General features: G+C 41.6%; 1 long non-coding RNA gene across 1 annotated transcript; it reads left to right on the forward strand.

Moving 5' to 3' along the window:
* Positions 1–5,413: 5,413 nt before the first annotated feature.
* Positions 5,414–7,177, forward strand: LOC307104830. The gene is made up of 6 exons (XR_013813930.1): positions 5,414–5,443; positions 5,950–5,996; positions 6,102–6,179; positions 6,270–6,334; positions 6,554–6,623; positions 6,831–7,177. It is a non-coding gene; the product is annotated as an uncharacterized lncRNA (long non-coding RNA).
* The last annotated feature ends 1,548 nt before the right edge of the window (positions 7,178–8,725 follow it).

The following is an 8,725-nucleotide window of genomic DNA, read 5'->3' on the forward strand; positions in this document are numbered from 1 at the left end:
GCCTTTATCTCTTTTCTCCCAATACTCATCTGTGCACATGACTCCAGTGACTTCTCCTGACTCTTCTCTTATGTTTCAGTTCTACATTTCTGATATTCCACTGGACAAATATAACTGCATGTTCCACTCCAAATTTAACACAACCGAAACGGATTTTTTCCCCCCGTGCTCCCAAATCAGTAACTCCTGACTTCCCCGCTTCCTGTCATTGGAGCTGCTATTTTCTTGGCTGATAGGCTCTGCTCTACCTCCTCTCTTTCCCTACAGTTCATCATCATATACTACTACTAGAGGCCCGATGCACGGAATTCGTGCAAGGGGCTCGGCCCTCACAGCCCTGGCTTCATCCGAAAGGACATCCAGAAGGATGTCCAGAAGGTCTTTCAGCTGTCCGGTCTAATTAGCATATTACACTTTTATTATTATAGATTTTTCCTTCAACACAGCAATGTCATCTCCTGATGACATGATTATGAGTTTGGGGTCAAAAGACTTGCAAATGTTAGTTAACTGAGACCTCTGTGCCTCACTTTTCTCATCCGTAATATAAGGTTTGAAATACAAACCAGGATTGTCTTGAATGATCCAATGCATACAAGAACCTAACAGCACATAAGTTCTCATTATATGTTGTTCTCTTTCCTGCCTTCCATTTCCATGGCCAAAATTATAGTGGTGTCCCCTCACAATAACTCATCTAAGTGACTGTACCCATTTCTAAACTCTGCTCTTAATCTTTCGCTCCCAAACACTTCCTAAAACATTATTTGGTTCACAATATGATCTTACCCAAAATTATTTAATGACTGTCTAATTTTTAAAGAAAAAGTATCTAAAGTTGGGTGGATACTTCTTACTAAACTATAAACTCTTTCAGAAGGGCAAGGACTTTTTGTATTCATATTATCTCACTGAAGCACACCATGTACCAAGGGCTCAGTAAACATTTCTTTCAAAAAAATGACTAAAATGATGACCTTATCTGAACGTTTGTTACAGAATAGGAAAATTTATTTTCAGTATGCTAAATTCCTATGGTCACTTTTAATTTTAGTTCTGACCTATATATAATCTTTCTTAAATCACTTCAAATATTTCATAGCAATCTGCTTGACTATTTTATATGTGGGAGCAATGACTGATGGCTTCATCCACCAGTATGTTTTTCTGTTCCTTGAAGAGATAAACATCTTGAATGAGTTGTGTACTGGCTTCAGTCATCATCCATGTTCACTTGAGGGCAGTGTTGTTAATAATCAGGCTCCAGATTAATTTCATTTTGCATTGTATTTGTCAGAGTTATGAGTTAAAAGCAAAATGGAACGTTTGTTTAAAAAGACTAGAATATGTATTAGGTGTGCAGTACTCCACTTACCCTAACACAGTGGTTCTCAAACTTCTATATGCATATAAATCACCCTAGATCCATACTGTCCAATATAGTAGCCACTATCTATGTGGCAATGGAGTACTTGATAGTCAAAGTGAGATGTTCTGTGAGTATAAAATATACACCAGATTTTAAGGACTGAGTACAAGAAAAAGGAATGTAAAATATTGGTCATGTTGAAATGAAAACATTTTGGTTATATTGGTTTAAATAAAATGTATTAGAATGTCATCTGATTTTTTTAACTTTTAAAAAATGTGGCTACTGGCATATTTTAAATTACATATGCAACTCACATTTATGATTCATGTTATGTTCCTGTTGAACAGTATTGCCGAGATGCTTGTTTAAAATGTTTCCCAGGTCTCACTTTTAGAGATTCTGCTTTAAGAGTTCCAGATTAGGGCCCAGAAATCAGTTACTTTTTAGCTCTCCAAGTAATTCAATTGCTAAGTCACTATAAGAAGTCATAGTTTTATATTGCTTTGACCAGATGATTTTGATAGTGTTCAGTACAGTAGTGATTCAAAGATAACAAAGAGAGCAATCATTCTCAATTTCGATTATGTAATAATCGCCATCCTACAATAGTCATGTGTTTCAATTAGTGAAACACACTTACAAATATAATCACAATACAATAATTTGGTGGAAGTGGAAAAAGGTGGGAGCAATTAAGCAATATCTATCACAAGTTGGTTTTTTTTATATGTTTTTATTGATTTCAGAGAGAGGAACGGAAAGGAAGAGATAGAAACACCAATGATAAGAATTATCAATAGGCTGCCTCCTGCACGCCCCCTACTGGAGATCAAGCCCACAACTCAGGCATGTGCCCTGAAAGGGAACCAAACCATGACCTCCTGGTTCATGGGTCAACACTCAACCACTGAGCCACACTGGCCAGGCTATCACATATATAAGTGTACATAATCTTTGACTCACTTCTGGAAATTGATCTTACAGGTCTTCTCACAAGCTCACTATGACATATCTATAATTCAGTTCAGCGCTATTGATACTGTTGTAATTAGCTAGTTATTAATAATTGGAAAGGAGAAAAGGAGGAAGCCAGACATTTGGGCAGCTTCACCAGAAAGCTGCAATTTCACACTCCCCAGGGAACCCCTGGCCCATTCCCTGAAAAACACTGGGGGTAGTGGTCCAACCAAGGGGAGATAGATGCATGTATTGTGAAGTTAGGGTGACTTAGGAAAGATACTTGCCTGTCAGTCAAACCTGGGAATAGAGATTATTGGCCAGAGTAGGCAAGGCCACTGCAAGTCCATGAAAATTTGGGGATACATAATCCTCCAAACAAAGGAATTCTCTCTCTTGGTTCCCTGGTTCCTTTGGTTTTGTCCTGCTTCCTTGCATTTGCCTGTGTTCCCTCCATAGCCATGTGACCATGCAGACCCCACACACAATAGACTAATGGACTGCAACTGGGAACACAAATTAAGCTACCCTGATGCTTGGCTGGACACTGACTGATTCTAGCTCTGCTGAAGCCACAGCTACTCTTCTTCCTTGGGGAGATGAAGGGAAATGTGACCTTGGAAATTCAGGGGTTTGATTCCACAGAAATCAAATGCTTTCTACAATACCTCATCCTCCCGTGAGAGTCTCAGAAAATTCTTTTTCTGGAGCTATCTCAAGAAATCCACCCCCACCAGCAACCGGCGTGGACAAGGACCTCTCTCCACCAATAATATTATAATGAAATATTGGGAAATAATTAAATAAATTATGATACATCCAATTGAATGCTATGGAGGCTATAAACAGGAATACTGACCTGTATGCACTGATATGAAAAGATGTCTAGGACATTTATGAAGGGACAAAGCAAGTTGCAGAAATGTATATAGATCCTATTTATGTGAAAAAATATGAACATATATACTGAGTTGCCAGATTATTATGATCTCTGAACGCATAATAATCTGGCCACTCAGTGTATATCCTATGTAATAAAAGGCTAATATGCAAATTTTCCCCTCGACCAGGAGTTTGACCAGCAGGCAGGTCGACCAACAGCCCATGTCCCCTCCCCCGAGGCCAGGTTGGCCGGACCCCATCCATGCACAAATTCATGCACTGGGCTTCTAATATATACATACACACACACACACTGAGTGGCCAGATTATTCTGGGTTCAGAGATCATAATAATCTGGCCACTCAGTGTATTTGTACAGACAGTTCCCAACTGATGATTACTTGACTTACAATTTTTCGACTTTACAATGGTACAAAAGTGATAATCTAGTAGAAACTGTACTTTAAGTTTGATCGTTTTCCTGGCCAGCAATATGTGTTAGGATACTGTCTCCTGATGCTGGCCAACAGCAGCAAGCTACATCTCTCAGTCAGGTAAGCTATCACAGGATAACCAACCAATACTCCATGTTGTATTCATTGTATCAGATGATTTTGCCTAACTGTAGGCTAATGTAAGTGTTCTGAGAACATTAAAGGTAGGCTAGACTAAGCTAAGATGTTCCGCAGGTGAAGTGTATTAAATGCATTTTCTTTGAAAGAGATTTTCAAATTACTAAGGGGTTTACTGGGATGTAACTCCACCATAAGCCAAAGAGCATCTGTATATGCACAGAAAGCTTCAAAAATTGTTAATAGTGGTTACTGTTAATATGAAAAGACTCCCAATGATATGGAAAGGAACTTTTACTTTTTATACACGACTGTATTGTTTGTTATGTTGAGCAATGTGCAAATTTACGTTGTACACTACAAAACAGTATCTAAAACCCTACATAATGCCAAGGCAAGTAAATTCCTCATCACTTTGGTTCCTGTTATAGAAATCTGCTTTTCACGATTATCCTTCACTCTGTAATCTGGTCTTTATTTTAATTTTCTAAAACCCATCACATTCATTCCTTCAACCTTTTCCCCAGGCAGAAAAATAAAGAACGATGCACAAAACCATGTGTTCCTTAGACAAAATCCAACACAGCAACAGAATTAGTAATGAGTGCTATGAAGACTTTGCATTTTCAAATGCTGACCTGTTTAAATGTCATGTGTGCTTGTGTGCACACACGCATATATTGACTCGCACATAATAATTAATACACCGTTGCTACAGAACTTTTTGAGTGTCGTTTGGATCAAGTATTCCGCTATCGTCCTCAAATTCATCTTTCTCCTGCATTCATTTGAACTTAATACAAAGGAACTAAAAAATAGCAAAGCTTTTCAGTTGTGTGAACTTAGGCAAATTACTTGGCTGCTGCAGGCCTCAGTTTTCTCCTCTGCCGGAAGGAATATTCACCTCGTGGATTTGCTGTCTCAGGGAGAATTCTGTGTGCTGAAAATAGAGTGTAACGGCAGCGCCTGCCACTAGGAAGCCCGGGGGGGGGGGGGGGGGGCGGCGTCAAAGGGCCTCGCCCTGGGCCGCTCTCCGCAGGCGCGGCGCTCTCCCCGGGGACCGGAGCAGAAACGCGGCGCTTTCACACACTTTCTTCTCCCGAGCAATTCTACCCGCCAATTTCTCTCTCCCGGCGAGCAGCGGCCGCCGGGCGTCCACTCCCTCCAGGCGCCAGCCAACCCCACCTCTCGAGTGGAGCACAGGCTGAGGCCGCCCCACGCTGCAAAACTGAAGCCCACGCTCATCCCGGGCCGTCGGGTCCGTCCCGGGCGGACCTGGCTCGCGGCGGGCAGCAGCCTGGCCTCCAACCACGCCTGTTCGTTTGAATTCTGGCGCCACCCCCGCGCCACGTAGAGCCAGGCTCGGTAGCGACCCAGAGCAGCGCGCCAGCGGGCGCGCGCCGAGGACTGAGCGGGCACGCGGCGGGCGGGCTGTGGGCGGGCGGCGCGCACACCACGCCCGGAACGAGTCCCCCCCAAGAAAAGAGCCGCCACGCGCACTCTCCCTCAGGAAACGTCCCGCCCCCGTCTCCTCTCGCGTCCAATGGATGTGCGAGGGCGGGGCCGCCTCGGTCTGAGTCGGGAGAGGCTATATAGGGAGCTGCTGCGAGCGCAGCTCGCTCTTTTGCGTCTGGACTTGGGGGCCGGTTCTGTGTTCTTGGTGAGTCGGGTGTCGGGGGCGAGGGTTCGGGCGGACCCCGGAGGCCCGGGCTTCAGTTGGAAGGTGCAGACTTGTGAAAAGGCGTGTTGATGTGAGTGAGCTGAGCGTTTTCTATTGAGAACTGGCGAGCGGGGAAGGCGCAGGCGAGTTGCCACGTGTCCCGAGTCGTGGTGCCTACGGCTTGGAGCTTAGGCTTGAGGCTGCGCGCGGCCTGGGTCCTGAACCCGGGCAGCCGGCTGGCTGAGCCTGAGCAGCGGCAAGAAAACCACATTCCCAGGGTTGGGGGCTAGGAGTTAGCTTTACCTTAAGGCAAGGGTCTTCTGTCGCCGGATGAAACGGTTATTTCAAAATGGACAGCCTCTGATTTCTGCCGGAGACCGTTGTCCTGTGGCCAGGTGGCGCTGTGTGCAAATCGGATCACTGAACGGGGGAAGGTTTTTTTAGGACTGAACACCTTGAACTCTATTCCGTTAGTGCTTAATTTTAAATATATTGATTCCCCGCAGGAACAATGGCGCTCGGTGCAACGAAGCTGTTACGTGAAGACGCTAAGGTAAGTGAAGTTGAGAGCTTAGTTTTTAAACAGAAGAGATCAACCTGTTGATTCACAAAAATAAAAGATGGTGCATCATTTGAAATTTGCTTCCTCCTTAACTAGATGCAAAGGAAAATTCCAAAGCTTATGGGAGAATATTTGCTGGAAAATTACCCGGCTAAAACCTGACAATGTTGCCAGGTATGTGTGTGTTGGACTAGTATTTTTGATTCAGCGTTATGTTGAGTCTATATGTAGTCTAAATGAAATTTTTGTTTTGTTTTTGAACAGCATCCTGGGAGTTGATGAATACTAATGAAGCTGTGGATGTCACTGGCTGTCAGATTCCTTTTGAAGTAAGTTGTGTGGCTTACAAAAAAGTGTTTGCCTTTTAATGTTTTGGTGTGTGGTCTAATCGATGATGAAACCTATCCCGAAGCTGATTGCCTGAAGAAAAGCATATACGGATTCGGCTTCTGAAATAAGACCCGTATGAAAAATGAAATAAATTTTTGTTACCTGCAAGGGGAAAACTACCTCACAATAGTTTTGTGTCTTGTTTTCTCTGCCAACAGTGAGGGGTCGCTGTCTGCCTGTTGAAAGAGACCGGTTTTGCTAGGACGTTTTTAAGCTGTAACCATTTCTGTGAGTCACATATTTTGCTTAACAGTCAATATTATGTCCTTGGTCTTATCTGTGATGATCCTATCCCGAACCTGAATTTCTGTTGAGAAAACTTAATACGGATCTGGCTTCTGAGATAGACCATTATAAGGACAATAGCATTTTTGGAAATTTTAATAAGTTCTGATATTGGTGGGTTTGTAAATCTGAAGTGTTTTCTTTTCCTAGGACTAGTGTTACAAGATTTACCTGCCTGTTGTATGGAAAACTGGTGGTCAGGAGAAAAGCTCTTCATATTATGGACATGGAAAGAAAACATGCAGATCAAGATTATCTGGAGTAATTTTTAGTCATGGCACACTGTCCTGGATGCCCACAGCCTGTTAACTAGGAGATTACTTCCTAGCTCTGTTTCTAGGAGTACGTGTCAAACTTAAGTATTTGTAATGGAATTCCCCCCCCTCCCCCAGTTTAAGGAGTCTTGTAATCAAATAATTGGATGAATGTCTTACTTTTTGTTAAGTATTTAAATGTAAAATGTATAATTAAAGCTGAATGAAAGTTTGTTTAATGAAGATGGCGAGACGGCCTTTAATGGGATAGGATGGGTATAATTGTAATTTGAAAGAATGTTTAAACTAAAAATGGGCAGTAATAATGAGACTAAAAAGGGCACAGTGTGGCAGTTAAAGGTCACAAGGAAGGTCACTGAAAATCTGTGTTAGAACTAGTCAAACATTGTACAGAATGGATTTAGTGTAAACAGTAATGGCATCTGATCTATCCCAGGTGGTTAGGTCCCCATTCATGATTATTTTCTGATATTACCAAAAGGAATGAGGAAAAACTGACCTTAGATAAATACTTAGAGGTCAAGTACACCTTCAGATAAGTATTCAATGAGATTGTCTAAAATGCAACAATTCCATTCTTGAATACTGTAGCTCTGATACAAGATCAATAATTAAATGGGATTTCTGTGACCTCATTATGTATTTAGAAATCAGTAAGTAGTACATAAGATCCATTTCTTTCATGATTTTATAGAGACCCTAACTACCTGATACTTGGTTATACAGTAAATTTTAAGTGAACAATGAATGGTAAAAGACTAATTGGGATCCTACACAAAACTTTCAGACAAGTGGCTACCCTTAGTCAGAGCTGGCAAACAAACTTCAAAGCCAGGCAAAGTTGTGAAATAGACAAAATTATCCCTCTGACCTTTTCCTGTAGTTCTGGTTTTGCTTCTTTCTCCCAATTCTTGTAATGTCACATTTCCTTAGTTAATTACAATGTGCATTTACTTTATTGCATTGTATTAGGTTCTGTCTTCTATGTCAGTTATTATAAAATGCCAAGAAAAGTGAAAAGCAGAATATCTTGTGATACTGTCAATAGTTTTTAAACTATAGAGATAGCAGTACTATAGGAGATTATAAATAAAGTGTATTTGGTGATGGAACAAGTGAATTTGTGACTCAGCCAGCTCCAAAGTGAGATTTAGATGGAAGCGCTGAGCCAAGATTCTCCAGAACCTGAGACAAGTGGAGAGGGTAAGACAAATGTTAGAAAAGTGCCTTACTAATGTTTTTAGCAAAGATTTATCTAGAATTGTAAGAAGCTAGTCATTAGAGTTCCCTAAAACATGTTTTCAGTTGAAGGTGTAGTCATATTTAGCCTTACTGACTGCAGGATCCACACCTGAACAAGAAATGAGTTGGGTGCAAAAAGGTAACAATTTTAATGTAATTAGCTTGAAAGTTCAACATGTCAGCTTTAATTAAAATTACTAGTTGACTTAAACTTAGTAGATACCTGGATGGGATTTTTCATTTCACATAGAGTTCTTGCTGTAAATAGCTTTCTGGTTTATGAATGCTGGGTTGGTAATAAAACCGGCAGCTGCTGGCCAAGACTAGGGACCTGAGGGATTTTCCCTCTAAATTAATAGGGAATTCAATAGAGACTCCAGGCTTACAGCCCTAAAAGAATGACACTGATAGCCCTGCTTGTTTAGGACTGGTTTCAGAAGTTAGAATCTACATGTCTGCCTTTAATGACCGGCCAATAAGAATTTTCTCTGCCCTACACCATGCTCCCAGGTTATCTTACAGTTCAGT

This window comes from Cnephaeus nilssonii, assembly GCF_951640355.1.
Source record: "Cnephaeus nilssonii genome assembly, chromosome: 9".
Taxonomy (NCBI): Eukaryota; Metazoa; Chordata; class Mammalia; order Chiroptera; family Vespertilionidae; genus Cnephaeus; species Cnephaeus nilssonii.